Source organism: Lithobates pipiens, unplaced genomic scaffold (genome assembly GCF_037356315.1).
Source record: "Lithobates pipiens isolate NorthernLeopardFrog02 unplaced genomic scaffold, aLitPip1_a1.2 Scaffold_8, whole genome shotgun sequence".
NCBI classification, from domain to species: domain Eukaryota; kingdom Metazoa; phylum Chordata; class Amphibia; order Anura; family Ranidae; genus Lithobates; species Lithobates pipiens.
The window spans coordinates 188,199,677-188,220,222 of NW_027507903.1; positions in this window are offsets into that span (position 1 = coordinate 188,199,677).

A 20,546-nucleotide genomic window follows, 5' to 3' on the forward strand; every position below is an offset into this window, starting at 1 on the left:
GGCATAAGACATATGCATGCTTATCTTGTAATTCTGAGTAGTAAGGACCTTTGATTAGAATTTCCATAGATATACCGCAACATAAAAATGAGACCCTTTTCCCAGTGACATGTGTATATATTTGAATGGTTACGCCCTTCAGCAAGGTTGTCTGATTTTCATCCCCCATCTTTCTTCCTCCATTGTCATATGCGTGCAAGTAACTCTGCCCCGTCTTCTGCTGAATACCACTGTGTGTCTGTGTATGACCCTTCAAGTGTCCAGGGGAATCTTGTTGCTATCACGACTCATCACTAACTCCTTTTACTGAAACTGTGTTCAGTTATACCAACCCTGATGGGCTAAAACTTTGGCTGGTGCCAAATATTTGTGCAAATAGCTCAGTCCTTGGCTATCGGGTGTAGCTGATGTACGAGTCCTGCCTTTAGCAGGCTACGGAAGAGGTCATAACTTTAGGAGGTCTCAGTGCAGATTAGGCAGTGTCAACTAAGCAGACAAAAATAACTTGACTTCAGAATATGGATAAGAGGGATCTTACCAGTTACTTGTGGCTTCAGGAACAATAAAACTAAATTACTCTTAAGTACAATTGTAGTATACTCCCTGTATTTGCCAATCACTATGAGTCTCATAAGTCCCAGTATATCTATATGATATTCATGCAATGCTCTTTTAACTTAGTTATGGCACAAAAAAATTTTGACCAACCAATTTTTTTTTTTACCAATGACCACATATAATGACTGCCACATATTAGGACTGTAGAGAGTACTGTGTGTCACAGATACAAAGAAAATAGTCACATGACTCTTGCTAAACCCTGGTGTTACTGACAATATTGTCATAGTTGGTAATATCTACAATGACCTAAATTTATATAAAACCATTATCCAATGTTGAAAGAGAGAGAGAAAAAAAAGAACTGTTGGAACTTGGCCCAACCCCAAAATGCTATAGGGAAGCTTTAATATTCTATATCAACATTTTTAACTGCTTTAACCGGTTCCCGACCAGCGCACGCCGTTGTACGTCAGCAGAATGGCACGGGCAGGCAAATGGACTGATGCGATTCTTTCAGGATTTGGCATCCCGTGTTGAACAGGTTCAGGCTTCGTTAGGACCCTCGGTTCGACAACCTCAACCGCTATCTGCCGCTGCACCTATCGCATCAGTCGCAGCCACACATTCATTACAACTACCAGCTCCGGCCCATTTCTCTGCGGACTCCAAGGCTTGCAGGGGGTTCCTTAGCCAGTGCACAATTCATTTTGAACTTCAGCCCCAAAACTTCCTGTACGATTGGGCGAAAGTAGCATATATTATATCCCTCCTGTCCGGCGAGGCACTAGCTTGGGCTGCCCCTCTGTGGAAACTGAATGATCCAGTGGTTTCTAGCCTGTCTGATTTCTTGAAACTTTTTGAAATATCTTCGAGGAACCAGGTCGTGTCTCCTCAGCAGCTATCGCTCTTTTACGTCTCCGTCAAGAGTCTGTGGGACAGTATGCTCTTCAGTTCCGTATCCTTACAGCTGAGTTGAGCTGGAATAATGAGGCCCTAGTTGCAACCTTTTTACATGGCCTCTCTGATAGAGTGAAGGATGAATTAGCAGGAAGATCCCTTCCTGCTGATCTGGACAGTGTCATCACCTTGTGTAACCAGATCGATATTCGCTTTCAGGAGAGGGCCCTGGAAAAAAGACGCCAGCACTCCCCGTTCTTTAGGCAGCCTGAGCCCCCAGTTCCTTCTCTTCGATCCAAGGAGCCCCCCCTGCCTACTGAGGAACCTATGCAGTTGGGCTGGACTAAGTTATCTCTCGAAGAACGTGCTAGGTGCAGAACTCTGGTCCTATGCCTCTATTGTGGGGCCAAAGGTAATTTCCGTGACACTTGTTCTCTTCGTCCGGAAAAACGCTCAGGGCTAATACATCTGGAAGGTGGAGTATTAGACCCTGAAATATCACCTTCACCTTCTCGTCCTCTCCTTTCTGTGTTGCTTCATGTCGGTGCTTCCTCTCATTCGGTTTCAGCACATCTGAATTCCGGAGCCGCTGCCAATTTCATGGATTGGGAAACTGCATCCTCCATGAGACTTACCCTTTTGCCCCTTACAACGCCATTGGTGGTCTTGGCGATTGATGGCACTGTTTTCCCAGGGGGCCCTATCCGCTTCCAGACTTCCTTCCTGTTAAGATGTCAGTAGGGACACTCCACCAGGAGTGTATTTCCTTCCTTGTCTTACCTAAGGCTTCATCTCCTATCATATTAGGTCTTCCTTGGTTACAGCTCCATTCACCACACGTTGACTGGTCTGCTGGACAGATCCTGGCTTGGGGTCCCTCCTGTTCCTCTTCCTGCCTACTCAAGGGTACCCCAAAAGAGAAACTTCCTGTTACCACCATCCCAGTATCTTCTGCTCTTCCCGCTGTATATAGCGATCTTTGGGATGCGTCCTGCAATAGTCGGACTGATGCACTCTCTAGGTCATGTGGTACTCTGGATGAGGGGCCCACCTATGAACCTGAGTCGATCATTCACTCCAGTTTGCATAACCATTTACCTTTGCCTGTCCCTAATCTCCCTTGGACGCACAGCCAGGCTAACTTGTCTGCAAGTTCCACAGTTGCTATGCCCTGTGATGCGATTGAGATGGTCGCTAAACCTGACAATATTAGTCAGTCGGCTTCTGCACCAGTTATGCCAGTCCAGCCCATGCCCAATGATCTTCCTGCTTCTTGTTCAAGACCTTTGGATAGACTGCCACATTCGGCCAGGTGGGGTTTTCAATCTTTTTCTCAGGGTTCTCTGCATTCTGTTTGTGTTTCAGCTATCCAGCTTGACTCTTGCGACATGTCACCTTCTAACCAACCTGACCTCTGTGTTCCACTGACCTCTGCCCAGTCTGGTGGTCCTGTTCTAGATGCCCAGCTCATCTTTAGGGTCTGGGGGACCCTGCTCAGTCTCCTGATCTTCTCATGCCCTTACCCATTCCTAAAAAGCCTTTAGTCCTCAAGTCCTCTCGTCCTCTTCCTACCTCGGTTCCAGTCTCTGAGGATAATCTAAAATACGAGGTTAGTCAAGTTTTGGATTCCCGGCTCCGTAAAGGCATTCTTCAGTACCTCGTGCATTGGAAAGGGTTTGACCCTGAGGAGAGGTCTTGGATCACTGCATCTGAGGTCTTTGCTCCTAGTCTGTTGAGGAGGTTCCATCTGGAGTTTCCCTTTAAGCCTAGACCCAGGCGGGGGGGGGCTCGTAAGAGGGAGGGTACTGTCATGGTTATGCAATAGAGTTGGTCTGCCTACCTGTTTCCATGTGTTCATCTCTAGAGACCAGCCGACCCTCACCTGACTGCTTTTGTAATCCATCCTCTGGCATGACTCCACCCTAGCTCCTATCAGAGAACTCTATATTAACCTGTGCACTGCAGGCCAACCCTGCTAATCAACCATTGTGTATACCTTTGTGTGTTTAGCTTCCTGTTACCTGCCGTGTGCTCTTCTGTTGTTCCGTTACCTACCTTGGCGTGTCCTTGACTATCCCTGTTTGCCTGTGATCCTGAACTATTGGCATGTCCCTGACTATTCATGTCTGCTTGTGGCCCGACCTTGGCTTCATCCCTCACTATCCCTGTCCTCCTGTTGCCTACTGTGGGTGCGAGCTGGGGGACCCTGTGGGGGTCGCGACCTGGAGCCAGTTGCAGCCAAGTCCATCCTCACCACTAGAGGCTCTGGTGAACACCTGCTGGCTCTTAGACTCCACGCCCCAGGGAATCTTACGCTCTAACCTCGGTGGGATCTGTCTCCCATCCGCAGCAGTCAGCCTTAGGGTCCACAACCTTGTGGTGCACTCCTGATCCCTTCGGTGTGCATCTGTCACCTCACCTCAAGGTGACCTGACATGGACGTACCTGTACGTCCCTTCAAATTTGCTGCCCTGCCATCACGAGCGTGCCGCCGGGGCGGCGCGCTTGCGTGCTGGTTGGGACCCCCGTGAGTCCGGTTAACCCCTTCATTGCCAGTGTAATTTACACAGGAATCACTGCTTTTATATAGCAGTGATTTCTGTATAAATGACAATGGTCCCAAAAATGTGTCAAAAATGTCCGATGTGTCCGTTACAATGTCGCAGTCACAATAAAAATCACTGATCACCGCCATTACTAGTAAAAAAAAAATTATTAATAAAAATGCCATAAAACTATTCCCTATTTTGTAAACGCTATAACCTTTGCGCAAACCAATCAATAATCACTTATTGCGATTTTTTTTACCAAAAATATGTAGAAGAATACGTATCAGCCTAAACTGAGGGAATTTTTTTTTATATATTTTTGGGGGGGTATTTATTATAACAAAAAGTAAAAAATAATGCGTTTTTTTCCAAATTTTCGGCCTATTTTTGTTTATAGCGCAAAAAATAAAAACCGCAGGGGTGATCAAATACCACCAAAAGAAAGCTCTATTTGTGGGAAAAAAAGGACATCAATTTTGTTTGGGAGCCACGTCGCATGACTGCCCAATTGTCAGTTAAAGCGACACAGTGCCGAATCGCAAAAAGTGGTCTGGTCTTTGGCCAGCAAAATGATCCGGGGCTGAAGTGGTTAAATGTTCTCCATATAATGTTCCCCATACTCCCCCCTTTTTTTTCTTTATTTTACCATAGCAAAACCAAACTCCAGAATCACCAAAAAATAAAGGTGATATAGTAAAGTGTACACTAAATGAAAGCCCAACCCCTCCACAGTTAGTAACACACCCCTAGGAACGCTTAACCCCTACACTGCCACCCACTGGTTAACCCTTTCACTGCCAGTGTCATTTACACAGGAATCACTGCATTTATATAGCAGTGATTACTGTATAAATGACAATGGTCCAAAAAATGTGTCAAAAATGTCCGATGGGTCCCCCACAATGTCGCAGTCACAATAAAAATCGCAGATCGCCGCCATTACTAGTAAAAAAAAAAATAATAAAAAATTATTAATAAAAATGCTATAAAACTATCCCTATTTTGTAAACGCTATAACTTTTGCGCAAACTAATCAATAATCGCTTATTGCGATTTTTTACCAAAAATATGTAGAAGAATACGTATCGGCCTAAACTGAGGGAAAAAAATGTTTTTTTATATATTTTTGGGGGATATTTATTATAACAAAAAGTAAAAAATAATGCGTTTTTTTTCAAAATTGTCGCTCTATTTTTGTTTATAGCGCAAAAAATAAAAACCGCAGGGGTGATCAAATACCACCAAAAGAAAGCTCTATTTGTGGGAAAAAAAGGACATCAATTTTGTTTGGGAGCCACGTCGCATGACCGCCCAATTGTCAGTTAAAGCGACACAGTGCCGAATCGCAAAAAGTGGTCTGGTCTTTGGCCAGCAAAATGATCCGGGGCTGAAGTGGTTAAATGTTCTCCATATAATGTTCCCCATACTCCCCCCTTTTTTTTCTTTATTTTACCATAGCAAAACCAAACTCCAGAATCACCAAAAAATAAATATAGTGATATAGTAAAGAAAGAAAAATAGTTAATATTAAAAGAAAAAGAAGAAAGAAAATGAAACCAAAAAAATATATAAAAAAAGGGTACAGATTTAAGGCTGCCTCAACATGTGATTAACATATTAATTGATCTTCCATTGAAGACCAATTTGCAAGTCAAGCAGGCAACAAAATGTTGTATTATAGAGAAGATAGAAACTCTGTTTAATGAAACAGACAAACAATATATATATATATATATATATATATATATATATATATATATATATATATTAGAATTTAGTTAGGACTGACTGCAATTAATTCCATTCAAGGCGTCTCCTTAAAACAAGTATACAAACTATGCTTTAAGGTCCTCTGTGCTTTAAAGTATTTTGTCAAGTCTCAGTCCACTCTGAATTATCTGTCCATGTTTGTGTATTTACCCTAAAATACAAAACTAATGTCCTAATGGACTAAACTAGTAGTGGATGCTTGGAACAGACTTCCAGCAAGGTAATGAGTCCATCTACAGTAAGTACAGTCAAAAATGTACAGACATACCCATATATCTAGACTCTGACAAGAAAATGTGATCACATTAACGCTTGTGCTTTGTATTTTTGTTTCCATTGATAATGACCTCAGTGCTGGTATCAGTTTACATTTATACTTTTTTATTTTTACAAGTTTTAATTTATTCTTGTATAAATGAACCTGTGCACAGATATGAGATCTTGATCCCTATAATGCTGAGAAACTGTAGGGATTTTGTTTTGTTTCTTTTTCCTTTCCTGGGGCTTGGAGTGAAGTTTCATTCACTCTGACTGGGAAAGTAAATGATAAAACATTATTTTGCAACTTATGGCATCTTATGGATTCAGTATGTGTTTTGTTTTTCCTTCCAAATTGACAAATTTCCTGTTAATATTTGTGAAGGGTATATGTCCACATGTTGTCTTCTTAGATTTTAAGTACTTACAAACCCACGCTAGCGACCCACGCAAGTACTATGGGGCCCGTAGCCGAGTAAGGCCTGCACAAGACAGATCCCATGTGGGTGCGCACAGTGCAGTGCACCTGGACGCCCTTAGAGGTGGGGGCGCCAAAGTGCTAGAGTGCTCCCCTCCCTCCTCCACCTCCTCCTCTCCTTGTCCAGAGGTGGCTCTCTCTGCCCATTACTGTCGCTGCTGCCACGGTATTTCCTGCTGAAGCCTGCCCCCTCCCTCCTCCTGTCATAGAAGGGGAGCAGCTGGAGATCAGAGCGGTTGTCTCTGTGTGGACAGGGACCAGCCGTGCAGTGATGTCACTAGGGGGGTGGTCCGCACCTGACACATGTTCTCCTCCTCCTCTCTGTGTCTAACTCCTGCATGCTGTGATCTGTTCTCCACTCGGACAGTGTGGCTGAACATTGTATTCTCCAGCTGCTGCCGGGGGTTTTTATGCACCCGAATGGGGCGTTGTCCTGGTGAAGGGGTCTGTAATAATGAAGAGTTGTTTGTCCTGGTGGGGGGTCTGTAATAATGGAGGGGGTTGTCCTGGAGGCGGTCTGTAATAATGGAGGAGAGTTTGTCCTGGGGGGGGGTCTGTAATAATGGAGGGGGGTTGTCCTAGGGGGTCTGTAATAATGGAGGGGGGTTTGTTCTGGTGGAGGGGTATGTAATAATAGAGGGGGGTTTGTCCTCGTGGTGGAGTCTGTAATAATGGAGGGGGGTTTGTCCTGGTGGGGGTCTGTAATAATGGAGGGGGGTTTGTCCTGGGGGTCTGTAATAATGAAGGGGGGTTTGTCCTGGGGGGTCTGTAATAATGGAGGGAGGTTGTCCTGGTGGGGGGAGTCTGTAATAATGGAGGGAGTTTGTCCTGGTGGGGGGTCTGTATAATGGAGGGGGGTTTGTTCTGGTAGGGGGGGTCTGTAATAATGGAGGGGGTTTTTCCTGGTGAGGGGTCTGTAATAATGGAGGGGGGTTTGTCCGGGTGGGGGGTCTGTAATAATGGAGGGGGTTTGTCCTGGTGTGGGTCTGTAACAATGGAGGGGGGTTTGTCCTGGTGGTCTGTAATAATGGAAGGGGGTTTGTCCTGGGGTCTGTAATAATGGAGGGGGGTTTGTCATGGGAGGGTCTGTAATAATGGAGGTGCGATATGTCCAGGTGGGGAGTCTGTAATAATGGAGGGGGGTTTGTCCTGGGGGGTCTGTAATAATGCAAGGGGGTTTGTCCTGGTGAGGGTGTCTGTAATAATGAAGGGAGGTTGTCCTGGTGGGGGGGCCTGTAATAATAGAGGGGGTTTGTCCTGGTGGTGGGGTCTGTAATAATGGAGGGGGGTTGTCCTGGTGGGGGGTCTGTAATAATGTGGGGTGTTTGTCCTGGTGGGGGGGGGTCTATAATAATGGAGGGGGGTTTGTCCTGGTGGGGGTCTGTAATAATGGAGGTTTTTTTCCCCTGGGGGTCTGTACTAATGGGGTGGGTGGTTTCTCCTGGGGGGTCTATACTAATGGAGGAAGGTGGTTTGTTCTGGGGGGGTCTATACGGATAGAGGGGGTCTGTACTGAGGAAGTTCTGTACTGAGGAAGGGGTTTATACTTAGTGAGGGGTCTGCACTGATGGAGGGGGGTCTATACTTAGTGAAGTGGGGTCTGTACTGAGGGGCAACTATAGTTGGTGGAGGGGAGGTGACACCATGTTTTACCGCACCTGGTGACATCAACCCTAGTGATGCCACTGCAGCTTCTTCCCCCTCCTCTTTCTCTCTCTCCTCCTCACACGTGCTGCTGCACTAGTGAGCTGTGCTTGCCAGCACAGCCACCCACTATGTTTCTTCCCCACCTTCATATCAGCCAGGGAAGAATATAAAAAGGAGCAGAGAAGAGGATTGTGGGACATGTAGTCAACCATACGTCACTGGGGAAGCCCGACTTTCCCTTGTGTCAGAGGGGGCGGGGTCAGGTGACGGGTGGCCCCGCCCTCCTCAGCTAAGAAGTGTCAGGCAGTGTCTCCAGTGGAGACAGGATGGATGTGCTGCACTGGAGGGAGAGATCACCCATCGATGGATCAGATCACCCATCGCTGGACCCCGGAGAGATGATCATCCGTCGCTGGATAGCAAGAGTGGATTAGTATAAGAAGGTATTCCTGCGCCTAATCAAGGTAAAGAACAAAGGAAAGGAAACCGTACTGCTGCACACACTGAAGTGGGGTACCTTAACCCCTGTGGAAAAAACTAATAGACAGAGGTAGTGGTGCGCTGCACTATGACAGGGGGTCCAGCTTGAAGGCTGGTAGACTGTATAGGCACTTCAATAGAGTAATTAAGAGACTAATTTGTCGTTAAATACGACAAAATGTATATATAGGTCAGTGTGCGCTTTTGTGGGGGAGATAGTGGAAAACCCTCAAGAGCACTATAACATTCCTTATGGTATCAGAGGTATATTCAAATATAAGTAAAAAATGCAAAAACTAAAATACAATCAAAATATTACAACCAGTGATTCCCAATGCGATTTGTAGCTGCCAAAAATCGCATAAAGTGCTAGTGCCAAAAAAACAATACTAAAACAATAAGTGCAAAATTCATCTACACCTTAAAGAAACTGAAGCAATACAGATAAAACAATAAATAAAATAACAATTCAACTGTGCAAATTGTGGCGATAACATCCAAAAATCGCATTAAGTGCCAGTGCTGAGGGAATAGAATATAAGTGAAAAATCCCTCTAAAGCAAAATTAGAAATATGTAAATACAACGGCGACAGAAAAAAAGGAAAAGATAAAATTATCAAAAAAATGTCCGTTATAGTTGTGCAAGAAGGTGGCGATTATATCGAAAAAATCGCATAAGGTGCTAGTGCTTAAAATATAATAACATGTGCACAATATTAGTGAACACAATGCAATTGATGGTGATGTTGGTGAAGATGTCCCCTTACCTTACAGCTGTAAGGTAACAGCATGTAACATGTGTATCCTCGGGGTCCCTGGTGCTCTTTGCCTTTGCGGTCCTGCTGTGGTATCCCCAGATCCTGATGTTAGTATCCTGACTATTGCGCTGTGTGGTCCCTTTAAATGGTAACTCAGCAGCATGGGGGTGCCTCAGCGATTGGTGTATATGTAGGGTTAAAGAGATGTGGAGGAAGGATGCCCCATAGTGTAGTCGTTTTTTAACCATAAACATTTTATTTTAAATTCAAATAAAATACTCACAAACGAAAAAGATATTTCAAACACTGTATAAACGAGCGCCGAGCTCGATTTCCGTCACTTCCGGTAGCTCTCGTCCCCTACCGGAAGTGACGTAAATCGAGCTCGATTTACGCAACTTGGGCATCCCACCCCTCCCTTATGAAGACCCTCCGCCTCTTCCAGCTCCTCCTAAACCGCCAATGGCTCCAGCCGTATCTGGACCCCGGTGAGACAGAAGCCATCCAAATCAAACTTCACACCCCAGAAATGCCAGGCCTCAAGATTTCCGACCTGAGTATTCTCTTCAATGACTGCTCTGAGCACACTCTTTTACTTGCCCCCCAGTTACTGTTTTTTGGGTGGTTAACAACCCTCTAATGGGTTCACGCACCCCCTGGTCCGGGGGTAGGTGGCCTAATATACCACAGCTGCCCTGGCTTGAACAGTTTTTGTTAACAGGTTTTTTTTTTGTTTTTTTTTGCTTACGGCAATTTTATGCTTCGGAGAGTGATGGGAGACCTCCTGGTCCCTGTGTTTGGAGGTCTCCATGTCCCCCCTCCTGACTCATGGCTTAGACCTGGGCTTCTTGGTGGCGCCCGGCCTTCCAGGTTTCTACTTGATGGACGTTCAATTTCTGTTTCTCATTTTAAATTCTGTTTTTCCTTTTTCTTTTTTTTTCTTTTTTGTATGACCTCAGGCTTTTTTTTCTTCAACCTGTAGCTGTTAATTTTTATAAGGTCATTACCGTTCAGTCACTTTGCTACCACTGTTGCATATATCTTTCTGATATTTAACATGTACTTTTATTACAGGGTTCTAAGGCATCCCTCCCCTATTGCATACCATATAAAGTTTGTAATGCTTTTTCTTTTGACTAAGTTGATATGGCACTGAAATGTCTGACCTATAATGTTAAAGGTTTAAACTCCATTCAAAAGAGATGGCTAGCTTTGAAGGAGTTTAAAGCTTCCAAAGCAGACATAATCCTAGTTCAAGAGACCCATTTCTGTCCAGGGGAGTCTCTTAAGTTCACTAGCAAGCATTTCCCGACATCTTTTATAGCTTCCGATCCATCGGGAAAGGCAGGCGTAGCTATTTTGATTACAATTGGACCCCCAGGGCAGATTTATCATTCTAGAATGTTCTTTTCTCACCCAGTCCCTCACAATTGTTAATGTTTATGCTCCCAACTCAGGTCAGATTAGCTTCTTGTCCTCTATGTTTGACATCGTAGACAATTTCTCCCAACCCTTCATGGTGATTGGAGGAGACATTAACATGACCATGTCCATCGATAAGGATAGAGGCACATTATTTCCAAAAGCCTCACCTCCCAGGGCCAACCGCCCATCTAAGTCATTCCATAGATTAATAAGAACCAAAAATCTTTTAGACATTTGGAGGATTAAACATCCTACCCACAAACAATATACGTTCTATTCACACCCCCACAAACTTTATTCTAGGCTACATAATTTTTTTTTATCTCCAAACCCCTTCTGACATCAATGGTTTCTTCTGAAATCACCCCATAACGTGGTCGGGCCACTCCTCCGTCCAGCTTGATGTCCACCTCTCCTCTGCCTCTCCTAAAACATGTCACTGGAGACTAAATTAAACATTTCTCCGATCCCCTGAACCTAAAGAACTCTTATCTAATGGCCTGATGGAATATTTTCAACTTAACAAGGGCACAGTCGGAGGGTCCTCCAACCTGTGGGAGGCACATAAAGCCTTTTCCGAGGACAATGTATAGCTATAGGTTCCCGTCTTAATAAAGACGCTACATTTTAATACTCATCTATCATGACTAAACTACACTCAGCAGAGAAACTACTATTGGCCTCCCCCCCCCCGGTGGCTGGACTGGCTGTAGTGTCATTACGAAACCAACTTAGATCCTTAATGATGAGCAAAATAGACAAGTCCCTTCTCTGGTCCAAGCAGAAATTTTACAAATATTCAAACAAACCCCATAAAAATCTAGTAAACAAATTGAAACTTCGTCCCTTTCAATCTTCCCCTGATTTCCTTAGACACCCCGACGGGACTCCCACCTATTGCCCCCTAACTATGTCTAAACTTTTTGGAGAATTTTATCAACAATTATATAACTGCCTACAGACAGATCCAAACTATAGCTTCACACAAGAGATATTTGATATTTTCTCTAAACACCTACAGCTACCCAAACTTTCACCTGAACACCTTATAGCCTTGAACTCAGGCATCACACCTGAAGAGTTGGAAGAGGTGGTTACACAGCTCCCTACCCAGAAAGCCCCTGGCCCGGATGGATTACCCTACTCTTATTACAAGACATTCCTACCAATCCTAAGCCCTTATATGATCTCTCTATATACTTCACTATTCAAAGGGACTATACCACATCCACAATTTCTCCATGCCCATATTTCGGGGATACTGAAACCTGGCAAATACCCCTCCCTACCCGACAACTATAGACCAATTGCATTATTAAATTTGGACTACAAGATTTTCACGAAAGTACCGGCTAACAGACTAGCTCACATAATCCCTAAACTCATACATAAAGACCAGGTCGGCTTTGTACAAGCTAGACATCCCGCCAGGCCCTAATCTTAAGCCTTTGATGCGCAAAAGGCCTTTGACCGGCTTAGTTGGCCATATATGTTCGCTACCCTCTCCAATTATGGATTTGAAGTCCCCATCATAGCAGCCCTAAATGCCCTTTATTCCTGTGCTTCTTCCCAAGTTCAGTTAGCTTCTTATCTGTCGTCACCTTTCTTGTTAAGTAATGGAACCAGACAGGGATGTCCCCTATCCCACCTCCTTTTTATTCTCTGCCTGGAACCCCTGGCGGCAGCTATCCATATGCATCTTGATATTGGGGGAGTTCTACTACGCCAAAAAGAATATAAGCTGTCCCTATTTGCGGACGATGTCCTGCTAACCCTGACAAGGCCTCATATCTCTCTTCCTAATCTTACAGCCTTGTTGAAAGACTTCAGCTCTATATCTGGATATAAAATCAATACAAGTAAAACAGAAGCTCTACCTTTACATATCCAGCCTTCAGACCTCAAACAAAACTATTATTTTCACTGGTGTACAGACTCTCTCAAGTATTTGGGTGTAAACATAACCTCCTCATATTCGACCCTGTATCAAGCTAATTACCCCCCACTCTTTTGGGACATCAATAGACTTCTGAGGCAATGGGATGCTTACCCCATCTCTCTTTTAGGTCGCATCCTGTCCTAAAGATGTCTGTAATGCCAAGACTCCTCTATCTGTTTGACACACTTCCGATTCCCATTCCCATGTCACAACTAAAGGCCATGCAAAGAACATTTCTTAACTTTATCCGGCACTAGAGACATAGGATCGCAAGCTCTGTAATGCTGGCCCCCATGTTACGAGGCAGATTAGGGGCCCCAGACCTTATTAAATATTATTTTGCTATACATCTTAAAACAATTATCACTTGGTCATCCAGAAAGGCACCTACTATCTGGGCAGAGATTGAGATGAGCATCACCAGTACACATTTGTGCCATGAATTAGACAGATTTAAGCTCGCCCATGTGTCAACTCAGAAGAATATACCTAGGCCCAATGCAATTTTCCCTTGACATATAGAAGAAATGCTCACAACAGTTTTTCCTTGCTTCTCCATGCCCTCTGCTGTTAAATGTACTGTTCAACCCCGATATTCCTGACAGTTTATCATACGAAAGAATGCTTCCATGGACGCAGGCAGGTATATTCCAGTTTCAAAACATTGTACACCCCCTTACCAGAACGCTTCTATCATTTGAAGAATTGCAAAAGAAATACCAGATCCCTAAACAACTATTCTATTCATATCTTCAAATCAGACACTATTTCGCCTCTAAATACCCCACTTTAGGCCTTGATAAACCTACCTTGTTCAAACTCTTATGTGCTCAGGGACCATACCAGACCCATCTCATTACTGACATCTATAGATTCCTACATAATGCTACCCCTATTACTACACATCCCATTCCTATATGCGGAAATGGTCTCAGGTGATAAACCGCTCTATCCCACTTCCTCATTGGCAGAAGATTTGGGAAGCTATTTCCAGGTTATCGTAATCTGTAGAACAAAAATACGGCTTAGAAGATATTACTCTTCTGGTATAAAACCCCTGAAATTATACACAAATACGATCCTAAGACTCATAGGGTGTGTTGGAGATGCCAGAGAGACATAGGCTCCCATTTTCACATCTTTTGGGAATGCCCCTTGATATGCCCATTCTGGCTATTCAGACCTTTATACAAGATCTGTTCAATGTCTCCCTTCCGTTAGACCCTATACACTTTCTATTAGGTCTGCCGATCCCTGGACTCTCCAAGCGCACCCAAAAATTTGCTATCTTTATTCTACTTACTGCAAAAAGGGCTATACCCTTACGGTGGCTCTCTCATGGGAGGATCCCAGGGTAATGAATACTTCTTAGGGGAGCATATCTGTGTTTGAGTGATTGCCATAGAAACATTTGTAAAGGGGAGGGGTTGGTAAGATGACCATGCCCATGTGGCGCCAGAAATATTTATGCACCCATGCGTCTGTGACCCTAGGATTTGCCCTGGGCCTGCAGTAGGGTGCCCATGTGTCCCGCAATTTCCCAGAATTGCCCCTCAATTCAGATTTGTGTCCCAGCAGAATGACGGACAACTCGGATGACAGTTCTTAAATAACTCGTGACGTGTGGACAGGTGACCCCGCACCCTTCTGATGCAAGGGGGAATGCCGGGGTTACCCAGTGACATGTACGGGTGACCCCACCCACTCTGACGCAACGGGGGGTTTCTCGTGACTCGTCATATGCGGCAGGGAAACGAGAGACCCTTGTTGCGTCAGAGGGGGCGCATACATGTACATGTATACAGTACATGTCACTGGGTAACATTTCCCCTTGTGTAAGAGGGGGCGGGGTCACCTGTTCACACGTCACTTAATATTCATACCAGACCCAAAGGGCTTGGTAATGGAATGGGGGGAATCCCCATGCCGTTTTTTTCAATGACTTTCCTCTGTATTGCCATGGCCTGACAATTCATTATAGCCACGAGTACTTTTAAATTACCTTTTTTTCCTTTAGAAATGGCATTTTGTGCAGGGACTTTTCTAAACATGGGAAACATGCTCCCCTTTACACACATACTATAGACACCCCCTAGGTACAAAATTTAAAGGAATATTACACTTTTATTGTTTCACTTTAAGCATTATTAAAATCACTGCTTCTGAAAAAACTGCCATTTTTAAAACTTTTTTTTGCCTTGATACATGTTCCCTGTGGCAGGACCCAGGTCTCCAAATACTTTTTATGACAATAACTTGCATATAAGACTTTAAAATTATCACTTTTGATTTCTCCCATAGACTTTTAAAGGTTGTTCAGCAGCTATTGAATTTGCCGCAAACACCCCAAATAGTTCGCTATTCGGCGAATACAAACTCATGTTCAACTTGAACAGACAGCCCTTCCCTAGTATTTATGTATGTATACATCTATATAGATACATATAGATACATCTATATAGATACATCTGCTTAATATGTAAATACTTTTTCATGAGCTCACTGCACCTGGAAAATATAACTTATAACCCTTTTCCCTTTCTTTGACACAGAAAGAAAGAAAACACTAGACATGTGCATTCGTTTTCGTCCGAATGCATTTTCGTCCGAATTTCAGCAATTTTCGTTTTCGTTTTGACAAACGATAACGAAAGCACAAAATCTGAAAAACGAAAGATCCGACATAAATAAATGCTTTATTTTCGTTCGTTTTTATTGACATGTATCAATGCAAAAAAAAAGTTTTAAAAACGGCAGTTTTTTCGGGAGCAGTGATTTTAATAATGATTAAAGTGAAACAATAAAAGTGTAATATTCCTTTAAATTTCGTAGGGGGGGGTTGTCTATAGTATGCCTGTGAAGGGGCGCATGTTTCCCGTGCTTAGAATTGTCCCTGCACAAAGTGTCATTTATGCAGGAAGAAAAGTCCTTTAAAATCACTCCCAGCTATAATGAATTGTCGGCTCCGTAATACAGAGAACACTCATTGAAAGTCATTGATAAAAAAATAAATAAATAAATTAAAAAAAAAGCGTGGGGGTCCCCCAAATTCAATTACCAGGCCCTTCAGGTCTGGTATGGATATTAAGGGGAACCCTGCCTCAAATTTAAGAAAAAATTTGACGTGGGGTTCCCCCTAAATATCCATAACCAGACCCTTCAGGTCTGGTATGGATATTAAGGGGAACCCCACGTCAAATTTAAAAAAAAATTGACGTGGGGTTCCCCCTAAAAATCCATACCAGACCCTTTATCCGAGCACGCAACCTGGCAGGCCGCAGGAAAAGAGGGGGGGACGAAAGAGCGGCCCCCCCTCCCTCCTGAACCGTACCAGGCCACATGCCCTCAACATTGGGAGGATGCTTTGGGGGTCTGTGACCCCTCAAAGCACCTTGTCCCCATGTTGATGAGGACAAGGGCCTCATCCCCACAACCCTGGCCGGTGGTTGTGGAGGTCTGCGGGCGGGGGGCTTATCAGAATCTGGAAGCCCCCTTTAACAAGGGGACCCCCAGATCCCGCCCCCCCCCCCTGTTTGAAATGGTAAGGGGGTACAAAAGTACCCCTACCATTTCACAAAGAAAGTGTAAAAAATGGTTAAATAAAACAAACACACTTTTGAAAAATTCCTTTATTAAAAATAAAAAAAAGATTCCAGCGGCGGTAATCCACTCTTGCTATCCAGCGACGGACGGTCATCTCTCCAGCGATGTCTCATCTCATCCAGCGCAGCGAATACATCCTTCTTCTGTCTCCTCCACGGAGACACTGCAGGCATTCCGGCGGCTGACGTTTCTTATATACGGAGGGCGGGGCCACCCGTCACCTGACCCCGCCCCCCTCTGACGCAAGGGGAAACCCGGGGTTCCCTGTGACGTAGGGGTGACCCGCACCCCTCTGATGTAACACAGGCAGGTTTCCGTTACATCAGAGGGGGGGCGGGGTCACCCATACGTCACGGGGAACCCCGGGTTTCCCCTTGTGTCAGAGGGAGGCGGGGTCAGGTGACGGGTGGCCCCGCCCTCCGTATATAAGAAACGTCAGCCGCCGGAATGCCTGTAGTGTCTCCGTGGAGGAGACAGAAGACGGATGGATCGCTGCGCTGGATGAGATGAGACATCGCTGGAGAGATGACCGTCCGTCGCTGGATAGCAAGAGTGGATTACCGCCGCTGGAATCTTTTTTTTATTTTTTTATTTTTAATAAAGGAATTTTTCAAAAGTGTGTTTGTTTTATTTAACCATTTTTTACATTTTCTTTGTGAAATGGTAGGGGTACTTTTGTACCCCCTTACCATTTCAAACAGGGGGGGGCCGGGATCTGGGGGCCCCCTTGTTAAAGGGGGCTTCCAGATTCTGATAAGCCCCCCGCCCGCAGACCTCCACAACCACCGGCCAGGGTTGTGGGGATGAGGCCCTTGTCCTCATCAACATGGGGACAAGGTGCTTTGAGGGGTCACAGACCCCCAAAGCATCCTCCCAATGTTGAGGGCATGTGGCCTGGTACGGTTCAGGAGGGAGGGGGGGCCGCTCTCTCGTCCCCCCCCTCTTTTCCTGCGGCCTGCCAGGTTGCGTGCTCGGATAAAGGGTCTGGTATGGATTTTTAGGGGGAACCCCACGTCAATTTTTTTTTAAATTTGACGCGGGGTTCCCCTTAATATCCATACCAGACCTGAAGGGTCTGGTTATGGATATTTAGGGGGAACCCCACGTCAAATTTTTTCTTAAATTTGAGGCAGGGTTCCCCTTAATATCCATACCAGACCTGAAGGGCCTGGTAATTGAATTTGGGGGACCCCCACGCTTTTTTTATTTATTTATTTATTTATTTTTTTATCAATGACTTTCAATGAGTGTTCTCTGTATTACGGAGCCGACAATTCATTATAGCTGCGAGTGATTTTAAAGGACTTTTTTAAAGGAAAAAAAGTAATTTAAAACTGATCGCGGCTATAATAAATTGTCGGGTCTCGGCAATATAGATAAAACTCATTGAAAAAAACAACATGGGTTCCCCCCCACCAGTCTATTACCAGGCCTTTCAGGTCTGTTAGGGATATTAAGGGGAACCCAGCGCCAAATTTATAAAAACATAGTTTTTCATGTTAGTGTCCCATAGACTTTAATGGGGTTCCACAGCTTTTGAATTTGCCACAAACACGGCATAATGTTCGTTATTCACCGAACATCCAAACAACCAAAGTTCGACCCGAACCCTACTATCCATCTTTTGTGCTGTGCTCTCAATTCCTGTTTTTTATGTATGCATGCACATCATCTGCTGCAGGAAACATCTTTTTTTATTTAGCGCAGGGTTCCCCTTACTTTCCATATCAGACCTGTAGGGCCTGGTATGGATTTTGGGGTAATTCTGTAATTACCCCAAATTTCTTTTTTTTTACATTTTGGTTCGGGTTCCCCTTAATATTCATACTAGACCCAAAGGGCCAGGATATAGACTGGGGGGGACCCATGCCGTTTTTTCAATGAGTTTTATTTATATTGCCGAGACCCGACAAATCATTACAGTTGAGATCAGTTTTCAATTACCTTTTTCCTTTAGAAATGTAATTTTGCTGTGGTATTGTTCTAAAAATGGGAAAACTGTGCCACTTTACAGGCATACTATAGACACCCCCCATGCACAATATTTAAAGGAATATTTCATTTTTATTGTTTCACTTTAACCACTTAAGCCCCGGACCAAGTGTTAACCCAAGGACCAAAGGTCTTTTTACAATTTCACACTGCACTGCTTTAACTGGTAATTGCGCGGTCATGCAATGTTGTACCCAAACTAAATGTGCGTCCTTTTCTTCCCACAAATAGAGCTTTCTTTTGATGGTATTTGATTGCCTCTGCGATTTTTATTTTTTATGATATAAAAGGAAAAAGCATTTGAAGCACATGAACATTTTGAAAAAAAAAGATATTTTCTACTTTTTGTTATAAGAAAAATCGAATAAGCAAAATTTTAGTCATACATTTAGGCCAAAATGTATTCAGCCACATGTCATTAGTAAAAAAAAAATGTCAATAAGCGTATATTTATTGGTTTGCGCAAAAGTTATAGCGTCTACAAACTAGAGTACATTTTCTGGAATTTACACAGCTTTTAATTTATGACTGCCTATCTAATTTCTTGAGGTGCTAAAATGGCAGGGCTGTACAAACCCCCCCAAATGACCCCATTTTGGAAAGTAGACACCCTAAGGAAATTGCTGAGGGGCATGTTGAGCCCATTGAATATTTTTTTTTTGTCCCAAGTGATTGAATAATGACACAAAAAAAGTTTACAAAAAGTTGTCACTAAATGATATATTGCTCACACATGCCATAGTTATATGTGGAATTGCACCCCAAAATATATTCTGCTGCTTCTCCTGAGTACGGGGATACCACATATGTGGGACTTTTTGGGAGCCTAGCCGCGTACGGAACCCCGAAAACCAATCACTGCCTTTAGGATTTCTAAGGGTGCCAATTTTTGATTTCACTCCTCACTACCTATCACAGTTTCGAAGGCCATAAAATGCCAAAATAGCACAAAACCCCCCCAAATGACCCCATTTTGGAAAGTAGACACCCCAAGCTATTTACTGAGAGGCATGTTGAGTCCATAAAATATTTTATATTTTGCCACAAGTTGCGGGAATATTACAAACTTTTTTTTTTTTTTGCACAAAGTTGTCACTAAATGATATATTGCTCACACATGCTATGGGCATAAGTGAAATTACACCCCAAAATGCTTCTCCCAAGTACAGAGATACCACATGTGGGGGACTTTTTGGGGGCCTAGCCATGTACGGGACCACGAAAACCAAGCACCGCCTTCAGGATTTAAATATAAAACGTTACCAAAAAAACTGTTAGCGATCGCAGGGATCAGGCCTGACTCTGTGAACGCTGCAGTTATGTGTTTAGTGTTTTTTAAGTGACAGTGATCGATCGATACTGCACTTGGGTGGGCTGCGCGGAGGGGCAAAACGCAGGTGCTAGCAGGTATCTGGGCTGATCCCGCTAACAATGCGTTTTTTTGGAACCCTAAACTGCTGGGGCCGCTAGTATAGATCTGATCAGATCAGATATTGATCTGTTCAGATACTATACCCCTACGGGAGGTGTATGCTTTGCGCGTGGGTGTTAGTGGTACTGGCACTAACCTAGCGCTGCCTGGGGCGATGCAGACCCTGACCCTAAAACCTAATTGATATCCCCCGCCGGGTGATCAGGGGGTTAAACCTTTATTGGGTAATAAATGGTGGGTGCCCTGATGCTATAAAAAGCAAACTAACTAACCAGAGTCACCCGTAACACTTATACGGTGATCACTGGTGAAAGGGTTAACTAGGGGCAATCAAGGGGTTAAAATCTTTATTAGGTAGTATATGGGGGTTCCTGACGCTATATAAAAACCTGACTGGGAACCAAATAACTAACTGGCTAACCAGCGTCACCAGCAACACTTATACGGTGATCGCTGGTGAAAGGGTTAACGCTAGGGGCAATCAGGGGGTTGAAATCTTTATTAGGTAGTACATGGGGGTACCTAACGCTATAAAAACCTGGCGGTGAACATAAAAAATAACTAGCTACCTAGTGGCACCAGTGACACTAATGCAGCGATCAGAAAAACGATCGCTAGTGCTGTGTACACACGTAGCGGACTATCCAGCGGACTTCCCGCCGTACTGTCCGTCGGACTTTCCGAACGGGCTACTTGCCCACACACGGCACTTTTTCAGTGGACTAATACAGCGTACTAAGTCTGCTGGACTATCCG